The 25000-nt window shown below is 35.0% G+C and overlaps 1 protein-coding gene across 13 annotated transcripts in view; it reads left to right on the top strand.

Annotated features, from left to right (window-relative positions):
* Window positions 1-25000, top strand: part of Asator (tau-tubulin kinase asator) — a 220385-nt gene that overhangs the window by 16325 nt on the left and 179060 nt on the right. For 3 of the 13 annotated variants that reach the window (XM_067089895.1, XM_067089894.1, XM_067089888.1), the window contains exon 1: window positions 11644-11755. The exons of 6 other annotated variants lie outside the window; for them this stretch is intronic. The gene's annotated coding sequence lies outside the window, so the exon portion shown is untranslated. Of the gene's footprint in view, window positions 1-11630; window positions 11756-13374; window positions 13414-25000 lie in introns of those variants that run through there. 4 more of the 13 variants (XM_067089883.1, XM_067089890.1, XM_067089893.1 and 1 more) reach the window with 4 other exon arrangements.

The following is a 25000-nucleotide window of genomic DNA, read 5'->3' as shown; positions in this document are numbered from 1 at the left end:
CTCTCTCTCTCTCTTTTGTTTCTCTCATTTTTGTTTAGCATTTGTTATATAAACATGTATATATATTTCATATAAATATTTATGTATATATACATGTATATAGATTATATATATATATATATATATATATATATATATATATTTTATATATATATATATATAATATAATTATATATATATATATATATATATATATATATATATGTATATATATATATATATATATCGTACTCTGAATTATTATTGATTCGCGAAGACATATCTTAAGCAGTTTTAGCCCCTTTATCGTAAACCAAATAAATTAGATAAATAAATAAAAAGATTAAAAAAAATAGAAAATAATTTTTTCAATGTCACGACAGCTTGCTCGTTCAGTTAGCCAATCCCCAAAACGGAAAACCGCCTTCCTTAGCTCTCTAGCGTAACGCTTTGTTAATTTCCAATCAGCCCCGTTCAGGAGATTCAGTTTCCTCTATTACGAAACGGCCGAAGTAAAAAGAAAAACCGGTTAATTAAAATTGTTCTGTTATTGTCTCTATATATTTTTTTTTTTACGCTTTTCGCGTCAGTTTAAGATGTTAATGAACAGGTTGTGACGTCATCTGTCTTCAGTCAGCGCCATCTGTGCGATAGAGTGGAAACTATTCAAGTCTTAGCCAGCGCCATCTGTTTGTTATGTTAGAGTGGAAACTATTTTTTTTGTCAAAGGAGTGGTATTGCGTTGTGGTAATGTCCTTGGGAACTTTATAATCCTTGTTTTATTTATTTTTTTTTTTTACTGATTTTGTGACTTTTTAGTTTTCTGTAAAAGAAAACTATTGGGCTGTCTTTCTCTGTATGTCCGCACTTTATTCTGTCCGAACTTTTTCTGTCCGCCCTCAGATCTTGAAAACTACTGAGGCTTGAGGGCTGCAAATTGGTATGTCGATCATCCACCCTCTAATCATGAAACATACCAAATTGCAGCCCTCTAGCCTGAGTAGTTTTTATTTTGTTTAAGTTTAAAGTTAGCCATAAGTTAGCCATAATTGTGCTTCTGGCAACGATATAGGCTAGGCCACCACTGGGTGTGGTTAAAGTTTCATGGGCCCCGGCTCATACATTTTACCGGGACCACCGAAAGATAGATGTGTTTTCGGTGACCTTGATTATTATACGCTGTACAGAAAACTCGATTGCGCCAAAGAAACGTTGGCGTATTTTTTACTTGTTAATTTTGCTTGATAAAATTGGATTATCTAGGCTTCATTTTTAAAAATTTTAGCAGTTGCTAACTTTTTAAAAATTTATGTATAATTTGATAAATTTTAAACGAGTTTTTTTAACAAATGTAATTTCTTGTGCTAAATTTTGCGAGCGTTTGAAAATTTAGTTATATTTTTTCTATAGTGAGATTATTTCTGTTTCGACTTTAAGGAAGCTTTGATCAAAAGAGAGTATATATATGAATATATATGTATAATATATATATATATTTACAGTATATATATATGTATATGTGTAATATACATACACATGCACACACACATATATACTGTATATATATAAATATACACATATACAGTATATATGTGTGTATATTTATGTATATATATATATATACATATATGTATACATGAATAAAGGGAGACATACAAAACCCTTGCAAGTATAAAAGTACATCTTGACTTTATAAGTAAAATTGAATAATACACAAAGTATCTTGAGAGAGAGAGAGAGAGAGAGAGAGAGAGAGAGAGAGTTAGCCAAGCCACAACGTAACTAATCCCCATCCCTCCCCCCGCCCCCTCCGTGGACCAGACACTGACGAAAATGCTTCCTACCCACCTGTGTGACCTCATCCTTAATTTTCGAGTCGAGTTTGTTGATTGCTGTCTGTCTGTTAATTTGTTTGTCTGTCTGTCTGTTAATTTGAGTGTCTATCTATCTTTCTATCTATCTATGTATCTGTTAATTTGAATGTCTATTTATCTATCTATCTGTTAATTGGAATGTCTCTCTATCTATCTATTAATTTGAATGTTTATCTATCTTTCAGTCTGTTAATTTGAATGTCTATCTATCTATCTATCTATATATATCTCTATCTATCTATCTATCTATTTAATTTGAATGTCTATCTATCTATCTATCTCTCTATCTATATCTCTATCTGCCTATCTGTTAATTTGAATATCTATCTATCTATGTCTATCCATCTATCTATCTGTCCATTAATATGTCTGCCTGTGTATGTATCTATCTATATGTTTATCTATCTACTTCTATATATCTATGTATATAACTATATATATATATATATATATATATATATATATATATATATATATATATATATATATATATATATATATATGTATAATTTATATATATGTAAAGTGGTCACCTGACAGTAATATGAATGAACTTCTCTCTCTCTCTCTCTCTCTCTCTCTCTCTCTCTCTCTCTCTCTCTCTCTCTCTCTCTCTCTCTCTCATTACACACACACACACACACGTATATGTATATATATTCTCACAATTACAAAACTAACAGAAACTATCATTAACACCTCTCTCTCTCTCTCTCTCTCTCTCTCTCTCTCTCTCTCTCTCTCTCTCTCTCTCTCTCTCTCTCTCTCACAGGAGAAAGAAAGAGTTTTGGAAGGCTGTCAAATCAGTAAAACAGCTTCATTGAAAGTCAGCTGTTCCTTGCCGGAAGTGATGTGTATTATCTGTGTTTATAATCATTCACGTGTATGTATGTATGTGTGTATGTTTGTTTTATTCATGCTTTTGATGGGCTTACATGCGTTTGAATATGTATGGTTTCTTTGTATAGATGTATATTTGTCAGTGTATATCTATGTATTCGTTTGTATATGTACAGTAAATATATATAGTCACATTTATGTATATATATATATATATATATATATATATATATATATATATATATATATATATATATATATATATATATATATATATATATATATATATATATATATATTCATTCTCCCTTCCATTTACCCCATTCCAATTCCTTTCTCCTCCCATGAACCCCATTCCAATTCCTTTCTCCCTCTCATTAACCCCATTGCAATTCCTTTCTCCCTCCCAGGAACCCCATTCCGATTCCTTTCTCCCTCTCATTAACCCCATTCCAATTCCTTTCTCCCTCCCAGGAACACCATTCCAATTCCTTTCTCCCTCTCATTAACCCCATTGCAATTCCTTTCTCCCTCCCAGGAACCCCATTCCAATTCCTTTCTCCCTCTCATTAACCCCATTCCAATTCCTTTCTCCCTCCCAGGAACCCCATTCCAATTCCTTTCTCCCTCCCAGGAACCCCATTCCAATTCCTTTCTCCCTCTCACTAACCCCATTCCAATTCCTTTCTCCCTCCCATGAACCCCATTCCAATTCCTTTCTCCCTCCCAGGAACCCCATTCCAATTCCTTTCTCCCTCTCATTAACCCCATTCCAATTCCTTTCTCCCTCCCATGAACCCCATTCCAATTCCTTTCTCCCTCCCAGGAACCCCATTCCAATTCCTTTCTCACTCCCATGAACACCATTCCAATACCTTTCTCCCTCCCGTTAACCACCTTCCATCATCCGAATTTCCACCTTCCCAATCCACTAAAACCCCCTACGTACCCCCTCCCTCCCTCTCTCCCTCTCTCCCTCACGGATGTTGGTGAATGTTGGAGACGGCTATAAGACAATTATACATAATGGCGTTGGCAGGACGCAAGTTTAAATCCTGCTTTGTATTTTGAGACAAATTTAAAAAGAAATAAAACTTCTCTCCAGGTTCCTTGTTACTCTGAAGCCCCTCCTGGTGGGGCAAGGAATGTGTGTACGTGTGTGTACGTGTGTATGTGTATGTACACATAATCCACCAATTTATTTAGTGATGTCTCGAAGGTCGAGCCTAGCTCTCGGGTTAGTGAACTTTCCTTGCTTTGCCAAAGGTTTTTTTTTTTTATTTAATGTGTGGATGTTGGGGGAATGTTTTATTTGTGATGTGGTGATGTGCATGTGTTGATGTGGGTTTGTGTGTATATATGTATGTGTATGTATAGTATATATATAATTATATATATATATGTTTAGATATATGTATGTATGTATGTATGAATGTATGTATGTATGTATGTATGTATGTATGTATGTATGTATGTATGTATGTATGTGTTTATTGAGATACATTCACTTAAATAAATGTGAGACATTCATAGCAAAACTCACACAGTTCAAAATAAATTCCAATCCGTGTACCGGTCATTGTAAAACTCGTGAATATTCTCTTTATTGCCCAAATCTTCTTCTCCTCCTCCTACTTCTCCTTCTTCTTCTTCTTCTTCTTCTTCTTCTTCTTCTTCTTCTTCTTCTTCTTCTTCTTCTTCTCCCTCTTCTTCTTCTTCTCCCTCTTCTTCTTCTTCTCCACACCTAATGAATTACGCACGGACTACAGATATGCCTTTTCCTGCACCATTATTTACTCTAATTTCTTTCTCTGATTCGTAAATAACGCTCTCATGTTCTACACAAGCATTTCTGTAGCCGGGCAAAAAATGACAGTTCTGTATATTTACAGCCCGAGGTGGTGCCACCGTCTTGGTAGAGGCCTTTGGGATGAAGTGCCCCTGAGAGAGAGAGAGAGAGAGAGAGAGAGAGAGAGAGAGAGTTTGAGAAAGAGAGGGAAAGGGAACGTTTAAGAAAGTGATAGAGAGAGAGAAAGTTACAGAGAGAAGAGAGGGTAAGTTTGAGAATGTGAGATAAGGAAAGAGAGAGATATATACAGTGTATAGTTTGATGAGAAGGTAAGAGAGAGAGAGAGAGAGAGAGACAAAGAGAGAAAGTTTTAGAAAGAGGGAGAGAGAGAGTGAGGGAAAGGAAATCCGAGAATATGAGAGAGAGAGAGAGAGATCGAATATTTTACGTACCTCGTTATTTTGTTATCTTTGGCCAAAGCTTCATTTCAACCCCCCCCCCACCTCATTCTACATCCTTGAGCGAGGGGGTACCTCTCCGAATTTCGTTGGCCCTCGAGTGGGGGGCGGGGGGCGGGTACCATGTATTTGTGCCGTCAAAATCAGGAGAAACCTCGAAAGAAATTCTTTCCACTGAGAAGCATAAATTTCACCTTCAGAGAGAAACATTACTAATTGTCTGGAGGCCTTGGACGTAATCCACCACACTGCGCTAGTGCGATCTTCTTCTCCTTCTTCTTCTTCTTCTTCTTCTTCTTCTTCTTCTTCTTCTTTATTCCGCCTGTCAGATCGCTGACAGCGCCTCTCTAGCGCGGGGTAGGACAAGCTCGCCGAACGGCGCTCTACGCGGTTGGCCTTGCGCGGTCCTTCGAGTGCGCCGAAATTGTGTGTATGTAACTCTGGTGTGAAATTACTCTTTGCTTTATTTTTAACTTGTTTTTACTTTATTTTGGTCTAATTTTCAGGAGCCGAAATTGTGTATATATGTAACTCGGGTTTGAGTTTTTATTTTTTGCTTTATTTTTATAAACTTGTTTTTTTCTTATTTTTAACATATTTTCCCCTAAATATTCCTTATTTTTACTTAATTTTTACCTTAGTTTTGTCATATTCTTGTCATATTTTAGTTTGGCGTTATTTTTGCTTTATTTTTAACTTATTTTTATCTTATTTTTCCTTATTTTTGATTAATTTTTTATTATTACTTTATTTTTGCTGTATTTTTGCTTTGATTTGAGCTTATTTTTGCTCTATTGTAGTCTTATCATCGCTCTTTGGGTAAATACGTATTTACCTTTGGGTTAATACGTATTTACCTTTGGGTAAATATTTACCTTTGGGTAAATCCGTATATACCTTTGGGTAAATACGTATTTACCTTTGGGTAAATCCGTATTTACCTTTGGGTAAATATTTACCTTTGGCTAAATCCGTATTTACCTTTAGATCTCCCCAGCTGAAAAAACAGTCTTGGTATTCGAGCTTATTCGTATCGTATTTCTTTGAAAAACTCATTATTATTCGACCTTACTTGTAAATCATCACTTACTACTTCACTGTATCTGCTTAGGCATCGAATCAGCCTTAAACAAACGTAAACAAACGCAAACGAAATGGACGAATTGTAAACAGGAGGTAGACTGAATAATTTTTCCAGAAGATTTCTTCCTGAGTGGTAAGAAGAAGGAGCCATCTCCCACACCCCACAAGAGGTTACGTAAGGACTTGGGAACTCCCCTCCCCTCTCTCTCTCTCTCTCTCTCTGTGTGTGTAGTTCCGCCAACTTTGTTGTCTCGAGTTTGGAAATAAGCTTATACCTTTGTCCGAGGCTAGGTGAGGTATTGCCTCTCAGTTCGGGGGAATTACCTAAGGGAGTTTTTCTCTCTCTCTCTCTCTCTCTCTCTCTCTCTCTCTCTCTCTCTCTCTCTCTCTCTCTCTCTATATATATATATATATATATATATATATATATATATATATATATATAATATATATATATATATATATATCTGTATAAGTATATATATATATATATATATATATATATATATATATATAGAGAGAGAGAGAGAGAGAGAGAGAGAGAGAGAGAGAGAGAGAAAGGTAAACCACGTGTACATATTTTAATTAACCTGATCTTCTCCAGTGAAAGAATACATCTATACTGTATGATAAGAGATCAAAATAAATATTTATCAAACTTTTTTTAATTTTTAATTTTTTGTCTCGCTGAGTTAAAGATTAATAATAATAATAATAATAATAATAATAATAATAATAATAATAAAAGAACATTTTGCTTTGTTTAGGAGCTTAAATTCTCGCCCTCTCAAAAGAATCGATACGACATTGTACCATCCCTACCCGAGAGAGAGAGAGAGAGAGAGAGAGAGAGAGAGAGAGAGAGAGAGAGAGAGAGAGAGAGAGAGAGAGAGATAGATAGAGAGAGTGTAGAGAAAAATAGAGAGAGTCAAGAGAGAGAGAGAGAGAGAAAGGAAGAGAGAGTGTAGAGAAAGAGAGAGAGAGAGAGAGAGAGAGAGTGTGTGTGTGTGTAGAGAGATAGAGAGAGAGTGTGTAGAGAAAGAAAGGGAGAGAGTCTAAACAGAGAGAGAGAGAGAGAGAGAGAGAGGACAAAGCAAGCAACATCTTCCCCTCATGTCTGTCCAGACCATCCCACCCAAGAAACAAAGAGATGTGGAACAGACGGAATATGCACAGACACAGACAGACAGACAGACAGACGGGGTTGTCAGGTCCTACAGACAGATCCCACAGAACCTGTAATAGTATCCTCATCCTTTTCCAGCATCCTACGAAGGAGGAGGAGAAGGATGTTGCTAAGATCCTTGGCGTTGCTTGGATCCGTTGCTCAGCTTCCGAGAGAGGGAGGGAGAGTTGATGAAGGTCTCTCTCTCTCTCTCTCTCTCTCTCTCTCTCTCTCTCTCTCTCTCTCTCTACACACACACACACACACAAACACTCTCTTTCTCTTTCTCTTTCTTTTTTTCTACACTCTCTCTCTCTCTTTTCTCTCTAGACTCTCTCTCTCTCTCTCTCTCTCTCTCTCTCTCTCTCTCTCTCTCTCTCTCTCTCTATATATATATATATATATATATATATATATATATATATATATATATATATATATTTAATTTTCCCAGACAATACCCAGACAAAGAAGAACGTTTGTGTACAGAAACGTTTCTAGAACTGAATATCCCCAAACAATCCCCACACAAAGGTGAAGTTTTTAAAAAGAAGTGTTTCTAGAATTGAATATCTCCAGACAAAGCCAAACGCTTTTATAATTGAGTATTCCCAGACAAAGGAAGACGTCTGAAAAACGTTTCTAGATTTAAATGCTATCCCTAGACAATCCCCAGACAAATAGAAATGTTTCCCGACAAAGAAAAACTTTTGTAGAGTATCCCCAGACAAACAAACAGTTTTGAGAACAACACGTTTCTAGAAATAAATATCCCCAGACAACGACGAAACATTTCCAGAATTAAATGTCACCCCTAGACAATCCCCAGACAAATAAAAACGTACATAGACAGAAGCGTTTCGAGAGATTCTCATTTATTGTATGATACCTTCGATTAAGATACGTTATCACTCTCATCCGCACGTACGATACTCTCCATCGTCGCGATGCGCGATGTACGATAATCATCGACGCGACGTCAATACTAGGTACTACATGACCCGCCTTGTCTAGAGTGTCGATTTGTCGACCGGGGACACGGACGGAGGAAACGTGAATCACTTTTGCCTGTCGGTCGATCGATCGACCGAGGGTCGACAGTGGAATTATCCTGACGTTTTGGAAGGTAGGGACGCCCTTGGGAAGAGGTAGACTCGGGGTAACAATCTGACGAAGGAGTTTGTTTGGTTCGTTTTCAGGGAGGAGTAGATTTTAGGGGGGTTAGGGGGAGCCTAAGGGGTAGGTGGTCCAAGGGGGTGCCTAAGGGGTAGGGGTACCAAGGGGCGCGCCTAAGGGGTTTAGGGGAAAGGGCGGGGAGGGGGCGGTGAGCCCCACAAGGCGATAGGTGGATGTACCAATGTTCAGTCTCGACTAAAATATCGATTGGTATGGTCCTCTCTCTCTCTCTCTCTCTCTCTCTCTCTCTCTCTCTCTCTCTCTCTCTCTCTCTCTCTCCTTTTCATGGCATGTCCTTTCTCTCTCTCTCTCTCTCTCTCTCTCTCTCTCTCTCTCAGTACTCTTCCTGTTATCTCTTTTACTTTCATTCTGTTATAAGAGAGAGAGAGGGAGAGGAATATATGTATATACTCTCTCTCTCTCTCTCTCTCTCTCTCTCTCTCTCTCGTACTTATCTTGTCTTTACTTTCCTCTATTGAAAGAGAGAGAGAGAGAGAGAGAGAGAGAGAGAGAGAGAGAAGGAACATATCTATCTTTCTCAATATATATTTGTTCATATATAAATACATATATACATTTACAGAATAAAATTCTTAAAATCTCTCTCTCTCTCTCTCTCTCTCTCTCTCTCTCTCTCTCTCTCTCTCTCTCTCTCTCTCTCTCTCCGCAACGAAAATTACGTCAGCTTCGACCCGAGGCTGACATCAGCAGCGGAGTACCGCCACTGTCAGCGTCAGCGGTACCGTGTACCGTTGGCCCTCAAGGTACAAAGTTGTAATGTTTCTCCCATAATTACTTAAGTTGTTTTAACGGGACTTCTTCCATTTTTTCTCCTTTTTCTTGACGCTACATATTGTCTTTTTATATTTTCTTATTTTCTTATTGTTTTGTTTTCTTGTTTAGTTAGAGAAACATTACCAAAAATTGAAATTGAGGTTTGATCAGAGAAACATTACCAAAAATTGAAATTGAGGTTTGATCAGAGAAACATTACCAAAAATTGAAATTGAGGTTCGATTAGAGAAACATTACCAAAAATTAAGACGCCTAGCAGTTCATGTTTGGTGTCGGATAAGAAAATTTGATGGCGTATGTAGTAAGTGTTTTTTAGTGAATGTGTTGTATGTGGGCGCATATGTAGGTATGTATTTAAACATACATACACATTATGTATATATAATAATAATAATAATAATAATAATAATAATAATTTGAGTTTATGTATATAAATGTATGTATATATCTATACAGTATATAATTTATATGTATATATATATATTTTATAATAATAATAATAATAATAATAATAATAATAATAATTTGAGTTTATATATACATACATTATGTATATATATCTATACAATATATAATAATAATAATAATAATAGTAATAATAATAATAAGAAATTATATATATAAATGTATATATATATATATATATATATATATATATATATATATATATATATATATATATATATATATATATATATATATATAAAACACCTTCTTATATCCACATTGCATAAGAGATATGTTTATCTCTGCCAAAACCTCTTTAATTTATACAGCCACAATAAACAGAAGCGCTCGAGATTGGCTTCTGGCCCCAAAATCTTTATATACCGGCGAATGTCTTTCCGATTTCTTAATTCCCATTCAAGAAGAAGAAGAAGAAGAAGAAGTAGAAGAAGAAGAAGAGGGACGAGGAGAAGAAGAAGAAGAAGATGAAGAAGAAGAAGATGATAGTTGCTTGAAAGTGGTTAGTGGGAGTTGCGTCACTTTTGTTAAGTGGGAAATTCTTCTTTCCTAATATTTTTAGAAGTTCGGGGCTTCGGTTTGCGTCTAGGGTTTATTTTTAATATTTACACACTCTCCCACACTCAAGCATTGTCTAGAAATAAAGTTTTTCTATAAAAAACTCCACGAAAAACTCGAAAAATGTTTTTTTTTTGTGAATTTCGAGGCTTCAGTTTGAGTCTAGGGTTGGCCCTTATGTCTAAACACTCTCCCACACTCGGAGTTCATTTAAAACTACAGTTTTTCACTCGGAGAACTCCAGGGAAAACTCAAAGAAGTTTTTTTTTATTAAGAATCTGGCTAAATTGCAGAGAGGTAGACCTGTTATGGGAGCCCCGTACCCCCCAAAAGCTCAAAGGTTCTAGGCTTCGGTTTGAGTCTAGGGTTTACACATTTTTCCGCTCTTAAAGTTGGTCTAGAAATAGTTTTTCACCCGCAAATCTCTTTGGGGAAAACTCTAGGAAGTTTTTTTTAGGAATATCGCTAAAATGCAGCCAGCCAGACTTGTTATGAAACCCCCTCCTCCCCCCGCAGTATGCGTTTATGGTTGGTTTACAATTTCTCACACTAAAAGTTGGTCTAAAAGTACAGTTTTTTATGTATAAAACTGGGAAAAACTTTGAAAGTTTTTTATTTTGGTAACGTGCAGCGAGCCAGACCCCTTATGAAACCCCCTTTCCTCCCTCCCTTTCCTAACCCCTCCCCTAAAAAGCTCAAAAGTTCGAGGCTTCGGTTTGAGTCTAGGTTGGTTCCAAAAGTTGACACACACTCTCCCACACTTATAAAAGTTAGTCTAGAAATACAGTTTTTCATTTACAAAACTCTAGGAAGCTTTTTCTCTTTAAATTTAGCTAAGGTGCGGCAGCCAGACCCCTTATGAAACCCCCCCCCTTCCCCCCTAAAAAAAAAAGCTCGCCAACATCGGTCTAGAGAAACCAAGAACAACAGCAGAGCGATAAGCGCAAAAATAGCCGTTGTAACCTCTTCCTACTAGCTAGGACCTAGAAGGGACATCTAGACAAGAACCTCCTCTAGTAGCCAGGTGTTAATTGAGAGGAAGGAGGTAACTAGAGCGAGGAAATAAATAGAGAGAGCGCGTGAGAGAGAGAGAGAGAGAGAGGGGGGGGGGAAACTCGGCCTAGTGTTCGGTCTTCTTATCGCTATAATGTTATCCCTGGTTACCCCAGAACACCCTGATCTTCCGAAGAACTGAAAGGACTTGAGAGAGAGAGAGAGAGAGAGAGAGAGAGAGAGAGAGAGAGAAAGTTGCGCAGAACTGAAAAGTATCGCAACTTTTGATATTAAGAAATTGAGATGCGAAAGGAACCTACTGAGAGAGAGAGAGAGAGAGAGAGAGAGAGAGAGAGAGAGAGAAAAGGAGCGCTAGAGAGAGAGAAAGAGACACCAGTCTCTCTCTCTCTCTCTCTCTCTCTCTCTCTCTCTCCCAGAGAGAGGGAGCGTGCGCAGATTTAACCGTGGCGGGGGTGGAGGTGTGCGAGGGAGCCGCTAGGTGGCAGCGCCGTCGGTCCGCAGTGGTCTGTGCTGTGTGCTAGGGTTGTAACACCAACTCTCCCCACTCTTTAATATGAAGGTAAGTTTTCGCCCACGCCGAGGCCCTAACGCCTTGCCCCTGCGGGTCTGCCGTGTCGCCGGGGCCTCCTGCGTGCCCGGGGCGCCCGCAGACGCCCTCGACAGCAGCTGTTTGTGTCGCAAATAGAGTGAGAACGAGGTCGATAATCTGTTCGAGAAACGTCAGGAGCGAGGCGACACCGCCACCAGCTCTAGCAGACGAAGCTAGAAGCCTCAGCAGCAGAAGGCCTTCTCCTTCTTAGTAGTAGTAGTAGAAGGGGGAGGGGATCCTTACGAGGTGTTGGAATGTCCCCCTCTTATTTCGGGAACGGTAGGATGTCGCGGCGTGCCCTTGGTGGCAACGGGGGGCGCCCTATTCCGCAGGACAGTCGGAGCAGACCAGAGCAGAACACCAGAGCTGCAGGAGTGTCTGTCTGTCTCTTCCCCTATTTCAGCGACAGTGGGTGCCCTTCGCAGGGGGCAACGACGAGCACCCTTCTCCCTATTCCGCAGGGCATCAGTCGCAGGGACAGACAGCGCAAAACACACACGCTCTCTCCCTCCCCCTCTTTCTCTCTCTCTCTCTCTCTCTCTCTCTATCTTCAGTGGTGGGTGGGCTATTTTTAGGCGTCTCGGGGTTTGGCTAGCAGACGACACGCGCTGTTTTGCTGCTCCTGTTCCTGCTGCTGTCGCTGTCGCTGTTGCTGTTGCTGTTGCTGTTGCTGTTCCGTGGAAGGCGAAGGAGGTAGAATATCGTCTGCTACTTACGCGCGAAGCCTGTCCTTCCACCCCTCCCCCTCCCCTGACGGTCGCTCACTAACACACATACATAACCATCGCTATCGCTGGTTGCTGTTCCTTGTTGCTGTTGCTTCACAAACAGCCTACGTCGCATGTATTGCAAAATGTGCTCCTGAAAACCGTTTAAAAAATGAGTAAAATCCGGAGCATGTCGAAGCTGGGAATACCGGTGGCCAAACACCGGTTTTTAATCTCCGTGAAGCAGCTTTTTTTTGTTTTTAGTTTTTGTTTTATTAAAAACCAGTGCCTTAGGGGACGTTGTTTGGAGTATATAAGTGATAGAGGGGATGGTTTTTTTTTAGTCGTCCTTTGAGAGAAAGAGAGAGAGAGAGATAGCGTGAGAGATAGAGCTAGCTTTACGTGGGTTTTTAAATGAACACGACCACCAACTTAAGCCAGCCAGCCAGCACGTAAATAAGTAAGGAAATGGACGGTTTTTACGTGTTCTTCGAGAGAGAAAGAGTGAGAGACAGAGAGAGAGAAAGTGAGAGACATTAAGAGTGATAGAGAGATAGAGCTATCTCTAATTGAGAGGGTTTTTAAATGAACAGCAAGAGCAACCAGTCAACTAGCTAGCCAGCCACCAACACGACGATATAACGTGGGGATCTCTTAAACAAATCGATCGCTCCTAGTTCCCAGCTGACAGGAGGAGTAGGAGGGGGTGGGGGAGGAGGAGAGGAGAGGACACTCCCTTCCATATGCCTTACCCAATCTGTTTCTCACTCTTTCTCTCTGTCTCTGTCGCTCTCACTCGCTCCCTCAGTCTCGTCTCGTGGGGAGGGGGAGGGAGAGAGAGAGAGAGAGAGAGAGAGCCAGGAACACTGGCGTTAGGTTACTGGCAGCGGGAGGAGACTGACACACACGCTTGGTGTTATGGTGACTGTTTCGGCGTGCGCGCCTTCCGTTTCTCGTTCCTCTCGTCTTATTCTTCTTCTTCTTTGTTTTATCCTCTTCTTCTCCTTCTCCTCTTCCTTCTCCTCTTTCTCCATCTCCTCCTTCTTCAGGAGGACTGCCCGAAGAAGTTTTACTCAGAGGATAAACAAAACTTAGGAGAGACTCTCAAGGATAATAGCGAAATCTGACGCTGAAACTGAATGACATCGATACAGATAAATAATATTGATAATGTTGACATTAATAATGACATTGACACAAAAATAAATAAAGGAAAACAAAGCTTTGACTTAATTGTGTCCATTCGTGGATTTGTTTATGTTAAATGTTAAATTTAAATTCCTTTAAAAAAGAGACAAAATTTTTTATATAGTGTCATTTTGTGAACTTGTTTTTGAAAATCGTTGTTTGTGTAAACAAACCGTTTGGAAATGTGAATATACTCACACATGCTTTTGTGTATGTTTGTTATACACAAAGTATACACACGTGCTTTTGTGTATTTATGACTTACACACAATATACACACTTGCTTTTGTATATGTATATATACACAAAGTATACACATGTGCTTTTGTGTATTTATGATTTACACACAGTATACACACGTGCTTTTGTATATGTATATATACACAAAGTATACACATGTGCTTTTGTGTATTTATGACTTACACACAGTATACACACTTGCTTTTGTGTATGTATATATACACAAAGTATACACGTGCTTTTGTGTATTTATGATTTACACAGTATACACACGTGCTTTTGTATATGTGAATAAACACACTGTATGCACGTGCTTTTGTATAATATACACAAAGTATACACACGTGTTTTTGTGTACGTCGTATGGTATACACTAAATATACACACGTGCTTTTTTGATATACACAAAGTATACACCCGTGCTTTTGTGCATTATGATATACAAGAAGTATACACACGTGGTTTTGTGCATGTATACTGTATATACACAAAGTATATATACGTGCTTCTGTGTATGTTGATATACACAAAGTATACACGTGCTTTTGTATATGTATACAGTATACACAAAGTATACACACGTTTTGTATATGTATATATGCAAAGTATACTCACGTGCTTTTGTATATGTATGCTATACACAAAGTATACACACGTGCTTTGTATGTATATGATATACACAGTATACACACGTGCTGTTGTGTATCTGATATACACAATGTATACACGTGCTTTTGTATATGTATAATATACACAATGTATGCACGTGCTTTTGTTTATGTCAATATACACAAAATATACAAACGTGCTTTTTTGTATGTATGATATACACAATGTATACATACCAGTGTTTACAAGGCAGTTTTAAAATGAAAAAGAAAAATTTGCAAAATAACTCTGAAGAATTATGCAAATTAAGATAAACGTAAGAATAAATATTCCAGTGATTTATGACTGATGGTAATTGATCTTTACAATAAATATTCGGCTATTTTAATTGATCTTTATAATAAAAACATTCGGCTTTTAAAAATGATTGCTATAGAAATAATGAATATAATAGGTATAAATGATAAATATGAATCTTTATTATAAATATTTGGTTATTTTAATTGATAGATATAGAGCTCTATAATGAACATAATAGGTATAACTGATAAATATAAATTTTTATAATAAATATTTGGCTATTAAAATTAATATATACAGTATATATATATATGTATATATATATATATAGACTTTATAATAATGTAATAGGTATAACTGATAAATATAAATTTTTATAATAAATATTTGACAATTTTAAATGAGAGACAGATCTCTGTAATGAATGTAATAGGTATAACTGATGAATATAAATCTTTATAATAAATATTCTGGTGATTTTTAACTGTTAAGTATAGATCTTTATAAGTATTCTAGCTTTTATAACTGAAAAATATAGATCATTATAATAAATATTCTAGCAGTAATAACTGGTAAATATAAATCATTGTAGATTTTAGTCATTATAATTGATAGATATAGATCTTTATAATAGATATTCCAGCATTTATAACTGATAAATCTAGATCTTTCAATACACATTTTAGCAGTTATATCTGATAAATATGGGTCCTCATAATAAATATTCTAGTTTCTTAGAACTGATCAAAATAGATCTTTATCATAAATATTCTGGCTGTTAAAACTGATATATATATATATATATATATATATATATATATATATATATATATATATATATATATATATATATATCATTGTAAATTGCACTCGTTATAATTGTTAGATATAGATCTTTATAATAAATATTCCAGCAAAAATGTAAATCATGGTTTAATTGATAATATAGGTATTAATAACAAATATTTAATAATTAGAGCATAAATATGGATCTTTATAATAAATATTCTAGTTATAATTGATAGATACAGATCTCTATAATAGATATTCTAGCGATTATAACTGATAAATTTTGGTCTTTATAATAAATATTCTAGCTGATAATTGATAAATAAGATAATTATAATAAATATTATAGCTATTATAACTGATAAATATACTATAGATCTTCATGATTAATAATATAGCTATTATAGTTGATAAATATATATCTTTATAATAAATATTCTTGCTATTATGGTGGATAAATACAGATCTTTTTAATAAATTTTTTAACATTTTATAACTGGCACATATAAATTTTTATAATAAATATTCTAGCTTATATTTGATAAATATAGATCATTATAATAAATATTCTGGCCATTATAACTGATAAATACAAATCATTGTATATAGTAGTCATTACACTTGATAAATATAGATCTCAATAATAAACATCATAGCTTCTTATAACTGGCAAATATAGATCTTTATAAAAATTATAACTCATAAATATGGATCTTTGTAATGAATATAGCTATCATAACTGATAAATATAGATCATGATAATGAACATTCTAGATTTAATTAATAAATTTAGATCTTTACAATAAATATTCTAGCTGTAATAACTGATAAATGTACAGTAGGTCATTGTATATTGTAGTCATAATCGATAAATATAAATCATTGTATATTGTAGTCATTATGACAGATAAATACAGATCTTTATAATAAATATTCTAGGTTATTATAACTGATGAAAATAGATCTTTATAATAAACATAGCTATCATCATTGATGATAACTGATAAATATAAATCTTTATTATAAATATTCTAGCAATTATAACTGATAAATATAGATCTTTATCAATATTCTAGCAATTATAACTGATAAATATAAATCTTGATTATAAATATTCTAGTAATTATAACTGATAAATATAGATTGTATAATAAATATTCTAGCATTTATAACTGATAAATATAGATCTTTGTAACAAATATTCTAGCAGTTATAACTGAAAAATATAGATCTTTATAATAAATATTACAGCAATTATAAATGATAGACGTAAATCTTTAATAATTGATAAATATAAATTTTATAATATACCAGGAATTATAACATAAATCTTTATTATAAATATTCTAGCAATTATAACTGATAAATACAGATCGTCATAATAAATATTCCAGCAGTTATAACTGATAAATATAAATCTTTGTAGACACTTAAGGGTACAATTTCAAACCAGCCAGCATCTAGCAATTATAACTGATAAATATAGATCTTTAGAATAAATATTCTAGGAATTATAACTGATAAATACAAATCTTTATGGACACTTAAGGGCACAATTTCAGACCAGCCAGCGTCTAGCAATTATAACTGATAATAAATATTGATCTTTATAATAAATATTCTAGGAATTATAACTGATGAATACAAATCTTTATGGACACTTAAGGGCACAATTTCAAACCAGCCAGCGTCTAGCAATTATAACTGATAATAAATATTGATCTTTATAGTAAATACTCTAGGAGTTATAACTGATAAATCCAAATCTTTATAGACACTTAAGGTACAATTTCAAAAATTCTCCCCTTTTTTTTAACCCTGTAGCAGACTCAGTCTTCCCCCCTTCCTCCCTTATATATATATATATATATATATATATATATATATATATATATATATATATATATATATATATATATATATATATATATATATATACACACACACACACACACCCACATTCCAGCAATAATCTGGGAAGAATAATAACCACCGCATTGGTATAACTAAAGCAGCGCCTAACTCCGTCTCTCTCTCTCTCTCTCTCTCTCTCTCTCTCTCTCTCTCTCTCTCTCTCTCTCTCTCTCTCTCACCTTGAGGAAAAATACCAGACGATGATAAAGAATTTGTCATATAGTAAGCCGGCGCCATCTTTGCCTAGACAATCTTTCTGAACATAATTCTGTATTATTTTTTTTTTTATTAAATGTAATTGGGTTTGTGGAATGTGTAATTGGTGAATGTAATTGATCTTGAAATGAAATTGGTCCTATTTTTGTCCTATTAGCGTGATTGTGTAATTGTGAATGAAATTGATCTTCATATGGAATTGGTCCTATTTTTGTCCTATTTATGTAACCGCGTGGTTGTGTAATTGGTGAATGTAATTGATCTTGAAGTGGAATTGGTCTTATTTTGTCCTATTTATGGAATTGAGTGATTGTGAATGTAATCGATCTTACAATGGAATTGGTCCTATTTTTGCGCTGTTAATGTAATTGCGTGATTGTGTAATTGTGAATGTAATTGATCTTCAGATGGAATTGGTCCTATTTTTGCCCTGTTAATGTAATTGTGTCTGTGGCTTGTAATGTGATGTAATTTGCTGTATTCAGAGATTACTGTTGAAGATGAAATTCGTTTTAAAACATAATTGGTCCCATTTTTACCTTATTAATGTAACTGGGTCTCTGGTTAGTAATGTGCTGTAGTTTGCAGTGTGTAATATAATGTAATTTGAGATAAATTGGTGAAGGAGAAGTAATTTCATCTTAAAATTATATTAAATCTATTGTCTTTAAATACGACCTATGTAGCAATAGTTACTTTGTTTTAATTGAACATCAGTTTTTGTAGATAAAGGTAATTACATTTTAAATGTAACTGGCTATGTGAGAGTATGTAGTGAAATTGAGTGTAATTGCTATGTGATTGAAATCCTCTCTTTTTTAAGGCCAATTTTTCAAATGTAATTGGTTGTGGAAATTTGTATCCCAAAAGGTTAGGTGAATAGGTAAATGTAATTAAAAAAAAAAGTAATAGCCAGAAATCTGATCATGAACTTAATGTGAATAGATGAAAGTAATTACTTTGCGGGTAAATGGGGTCATTGTAATGAATGTAATAAGTGAATTACATTTAGAAGTAATTTGGTTTTACACGACAAATTTGAGTTTATACTTGGAGTTATTTTGCTTAATCAGTATGTGATTAATGGGTTTGTTTTTATATAGATATAATTATATTTAAAACAAACACTAGGCCTTGCAATGATTTTAAATAAAATTAAGTAATCTCATCAGATGTAATTGATACTTTGTTCATTCCCAGAGCGATGGTTTGTTTAAAGAAATGTAATTTGATTAAAGATGTAATTATTTTAATGAGTTGTTTAAAATTAGGTAAGGTGGTTCCGATTGTATTAAAGTAATTGTATTTTAAAGGAATTACAATGATAATTTGGTAATGTAGATCATATAATTTTATATAATTTTTAATTATATATATATATACACGTATATATATATATATATATATATATATATATATATAAATATATAATGTTCATTCATAACAAATAACTTGAAAAACTATGAGCAAACTCACTTAAAAAACCAAGGAAAGCTTAGAAGCATGTTGTAAACATCGAGCAACCTAGACACAAGTTCTAACCGCCTCCTGAACGAGTAAAGCAAAATATATCGCAGAGGCTTTCGTGTTTCAAGGTCACACATCCTCAGATAAACAGGTCGTTATTGAAACTGTTGGGTCACATTGAGACCTGAGTGCCGGTGGAGTGAGTGAGTGAGTTAAGAAGCCTTTTGAGTGATGTGAATATTTTGAAAATATTGAAGATATGAATTGTGAAGAGTCAAGAAGAATCTGTGTACTCAAGAGATGATGGAGAATTGGCCAGTGAATTTGAAGATCCAATTTTATTCTTGTTTAGTTGGCCCAAGTCCAGAGGTCCACACATACTTCTGCAATCATTTCTACAGCTTATAGTGATGTTAATTATGATTTTGATATGAATGTCCTGAAAATATTAAAGATATGATTTGTGAAGTGTCAAGAAGAATTTGTGTACTCAAGAGATGATGGAGAATTGGCCAGTGAATTTAAAGATCTAGTTTTATCCTTGTTTGGTTGGGGCAAGTCCAGAGGTCCACGCATACTTCTGCAATCATTTCTACAGCTTATAGTGATGTTGATTATGATTTTGATATGAAAGTTCTGAAAATATTAAAGATATAAATTGTGAAGTTTCAAGAAGAATTTGTGTACTCAAGAGATGACAGAACTGGCCAGTGAATTAGAGGACCCAGTTTTATTCTTGTTTGGTGGGCCCAAGCCCTGTGGTCCACACGTACTTCTGCAATAATTTCTACAGCTTACAGTGATGTGAATTACATTTCTGATGTGAATATTCTGAAAATATTGAAGATATAATTTGTGTGAAGAATCTGTGCAATTAAGAGATGACAGAACTGGCCAGTGAATCTGAATACCCAATTTTTTTTTAGTTTAGTTGGTCCAAGCCCAACGGTCCACACATACCTCTGCAATCATTTCTACAGCTTATAGTGATATTAATTATGATTTTGATATGAATGCTCTGAAAATATTAATGAGATAAATTGTGAAGTGTCAAGAAGAATCTGTGGACTGGAGATATGACAGAACTGACCAGTGAATTGTAAAACCCAATTTTGCTTTGGTTGGGTTGGTTCAAATCCAGAGGTCCACACATACTTCTCAAATCACTTCCACAGCTTATCATGACCCAGAAACCCCCCTCGTCCAGTGACCCGTGCTGGCATAAGGCCAAAGTGATCTAAACCAACCAATGGAAAAAGCTTTAGTGAGTTGAGTTTTTCATTGAAGAATTACCCACAATATTTATTTTCTAATGACTGACCTCATCCCCAAGTGATAGTGATAATTGATAGTGATACAATGCTTGGATTTTGATCATGCTCTCGGATGATGGTGCCACAGTGATGTACAATATAGTGACCTTGAAATTGAAGGTATAGTGAATTACAAATTGAAGATAGAAGTTTATATAAAATGTTTTTAGAATTTTTTTTATAGTCAGGGTAATACTATGAGGTATAGACGCGTAATTATACATATACATACACACATATGTATTTAATTATATATATATATATATATATATATATATATATATATATATATATATATATATATATATATATATATATATATATATATATATATATAATATAGTGTCAGTGCCTTGGCTACAGTGAGTACAGTGAACAGTGAGTCCTCTATTCGTCCGTGACTATCGCAAACTATCAGAACTATCTACAAAAGTGTATTGCAATAGAAAACAATACTCAATAATTAACACATAAAGGATCATCTTCTGTTAATGTCAGTGACACAGACACGTCTGTGAAAAGTCATTCGTTTCTGTGGTAAACATTTGTGTCTGTGCAAATGTTTTTGCGACTGCCAGTGAATTCTGTGCTCTCGCTGCAAACGTTTTTTTGACTGTGGCGGTCTGTGGCAACTGTCAGAGGCGTTTTTGTCAAGCCTTTATATAATATATATATATATATATGTATATATACATACATATATATATATATATATATATATATATATATATATATATATATATAGAGAGAGAGAGAGAGAGAGAGAGAGAGAGAGAGAGAGAGAGAGAGAGAGAGAGAGAGAGAGAGAGAGAGAGAGAGAGAAAATCAACAAGGAGGTCCTTCAGGTAACAAGTAATTACAGGTATAGCCCTTAACGGAATGTTTTCAATAACTTGTCAGCAGGTAATTGGGAGGAAGCAATTACGTAACTTTCTCTCTCTCTCTCTCTCTCTCTCTCTCTCTCTCTCTCTCTCTCTCTCTCTCTCTCTCCTCCCCCTTCATTTATAAGGTATTGAATATGTTTTATTTTTTTTTTTTTTTTTTTTTTAAGCGGTTGTGTCAACTTGTATACTTGTTGTTGAGTGTTTGTTAAAAGATTATCTTGAAAAATATGTATATATAAATTAGTATGAATATGTATGTATGTATGAATATATATTTAAATATGTATTATATATATATATATATATATATATATATATATATATATATATATATATATATATATATATATATATATATATATATATATATATATATATATATATACACACACATTTAAAGTCAGCCTTTGAAAAGAACGAAAGTATTTGACACAGACGGGTTAATGCAACAGCAGCTTTTAATTACAGCAAAGCTGCTCGATTTAACTACTGCGCTGTTGCACAGCAGTGGCAGCACGAAGGATAGAGACTTTGTTGTTGGGGGGGGATTTATATTTACACACCGATGAATATCTCTGTCCCGGTGACAGATTCTCAAGAAGAAATTTACTTTCAATGTTGAGAATTAGTAATTCTCTCTCTCTCTCTCTCTCTCTCTCTCTCTCTCTCTCTCTCTCTCTCTCTGAGTACAGGTGGGGTTATAGTATGTTTAGGTTAATAAATAAATGTATATATAAATATGTTTATATTATATATATTCATATATATAAATTTTTGTATACATTCATACATACATTTATTTTATATATATATATATATATATATATATATATATATATATATATATATATATATATATATATATATATATATATATATATATATATATATATATATATATATATATATATATATGAATATCATACATATAAATAAATATAACTATAAATGTGTATAGATATACATATATACGTTTTTATGTATAATATACATACATATATATATATATATATATATATATATATATATATATATATATATATATATAAACACAAAACTATATTTTAACCTAAATCCAGGTTATGTTTTTTTTTGTAAATTTACGAGTTTAGAAATATAAAAAAAACCTCTCAAATTGGATTTCAAGATTGTGGCTAATGTAAAGCATCGAGTTATCTGGTTAAATGCGTGGCGTCGCATTCAGATCACATCTTTCTATTAACAGTGTATATCTTTTTGTTTTTATTAGATTTAAAGCACAGCTGTAAGATAAGATCTGATGCTTTATGCGGCTGCTTTTGGTCTTAATTGGGATCTAAATGTTGGTTTAAATAGTTTCGATTTCAGTGAGAGGTAAAACCTTTGTTTGTTGGAGGTGTGAAGCTTGATTTCGTTCTTGATTCGCCATAAAGTTAAAGCTACGTTCCTCGTTGGGGAAGGGAAGGTCTCTCTCTCTCTCTCTCTCTCTCTCTCTCTCTCTCTCTCTCTCTCTCTCTCTCTCTTTCTACACTTTTCGGTTTTTCAATATGTTGGTATGATGCTAAATGGTATAAAGCTATATTTCTCTCTCTCTCTCTCTCTCTCTCAAACTTGCCTATATATATTTCTCTCTCTCTCTCTCTCTCTCTCTCTCTCTCTCTCTCTCTCTCTCTCTCTCTCTGTCTCATACACACTTAACATTTTTTCAATATATTGGTATGATGCTAAATGATATAAAGCTATAATTCTCTCTCTCTCTCTCTCTCTCTCTCTCTCTCTCAAACTTATCTGTGCATTTTATTCCACTCTCCTTATTTGTATCTGTGCAGTTTTAACATTTTACTCTCTCTCTCTCTCTCTCTCTCTCTCTCTCTCTCTCTCTCTCTCTCTCTCTCTCTCCCCGCGCGCGTCCAGAAGGATATATTTTCGTCCGAGGTCATCGCCTCGTGGCGGTTGTCATCGACAGTTATCGAGAGAGAGAGAGAGAGAGAGAGAGAGAGAGAGAGAGAGAGAGAGAGAGAGAGAGAGAGAGAGAGGGAAGGTTTTGTTTATTTTCGGTGTGTCCTGCATCTTTCCGGGTGGCTGCTAGCTCGTGTGTCCGCTGTTTGCCGTCTGCTGACGAGGTGACTGCTGCTTTCTGCTCGCTGATTTCTGTCTGCTGGCTCGACTGATTTCCTCGCTGGTGGTTGCGCGATGTTCTTTTGTCCGCTGTTTGCCGTCTGCTCGCTTGGCCAGTTGTCTGTTGGTGGAGTGTCTGCTTTCCGCTCGCTGTTTCCTGTCTGCTCGCTCGGCCAGTTGTTCGTATGTCCGCTGTTTTCTGTTCGCTTGCACCACTTGCTGGTTGCTCGCTGTTCGTTTGTCTGCTGTTTTCTGTTTTCATGCTGTTCACTTGTCCGCTGTTTTCCATTTGTTGGTTGCTCGCTGTTCATTTGTCCGCTGTTTTCCATTTGCTGGTTGCTCGCTGTTCATTTGTCTGCTGTTTTCTGTTTGCCCGCTGCTCATTTGTCCGCTATTTTCCATTTGCTGGTTGCTCGCTGTCCATTTCTCCACTGTTTCCTGTTGTCCCGCTGCTCATTTGTCCGCTGTTTTCCATTTGCTAATTGCTCGCTGTCCATTCGCCCGCTATTTACCATCTGCTCGCTTGACCAATCGTCTTGTTGACGAATTACACGCTGCTTGCTCGTCGCTCGCTCGCGATCTGTCAGACGCCACCTGTTAAATTAAAAACAAGAAAAAAAAAAAAGTGTTTTGAATCCGCGTCTTTCAACCTAATGATCTGTTTGTTTGGCAAATATGTTTTGGATCATTCTGGGTGACACGAGATTTTGGGCACGGGGAGGGGAGGGGGCGCGCGCCTGGTGTCCTTGTGATTCTGGTCATTTGTTTGTTATGTTATTGTTTGTTTTTTTTTTTATTGTTCATTCCGGCGGTGGGATGAGATTGTGTTTTTGTGATTGTTGTTGCTTTGTTTAAATTGTGTTATTCTTGGATGTTTGGTTTGTCAAGTGTCTTGCTGTTTGTTGTTTGTGTGGGAATGTGTGTTTGTGTGTGTGGGTGTATGTGGGTGTCTGATTTTGTGTACACATGCACACAAACACACACACTATATATGTATATATTAATAATTAACGTATATATATATATATATATATATATATATATATATATATATTATATATACATATATTTATATATATATATATATATATATATATATATATATATATATATATATAATATATATATATATATATATATATATATATATATATATATAGAGAGAGAGAGAGAGAGAGAGAGAGAGAGAGAGAGAGAGAGAGAGAAATGAATGAATGTGTTGATAAATGAATGAAGAGGAAAAAGAAAGACAAGGAGAGAGAGAGAGAGAGAGAGAGAGAGAGAGAGAGACAAATTATATTAACAAATAATTTGATAAAGAAAAAGGAAAGATATACGTAAAAAGAGAGAGAGAAAGAGAGCAGCTAAAGAGAGAGAGAGAGAGAGAGAGAGAGAGAGAGAGAGAGAGAGAGAGAGAGAGAGAGAGAGAGAGAGAGCAGGAGGCGCCCTGCCGAAAACTCGTCCCGCTGATAGAAACCTGATACAACTAGA

This window comes from Macrobrachium rosenbergii, chromosome 46, assembly GCF_040412425.1.
Source record: "Macrobrachium rosenbergii isolate ZJJX-2024 chromosome 46, ASM4041242v1, whole genome shotgun sequence".
Taxonomy (NCBI): domain Eukaryota; kingdom Metazoa; phylum Arthropoda; class Malacostraca; order Decapoda; family Palaemonidae; genus Macrobrachium; species Macrobrachium rosenbergii.
This window is presented reverse-complemented; position numbering and strand designations above follow the sequence as displayed.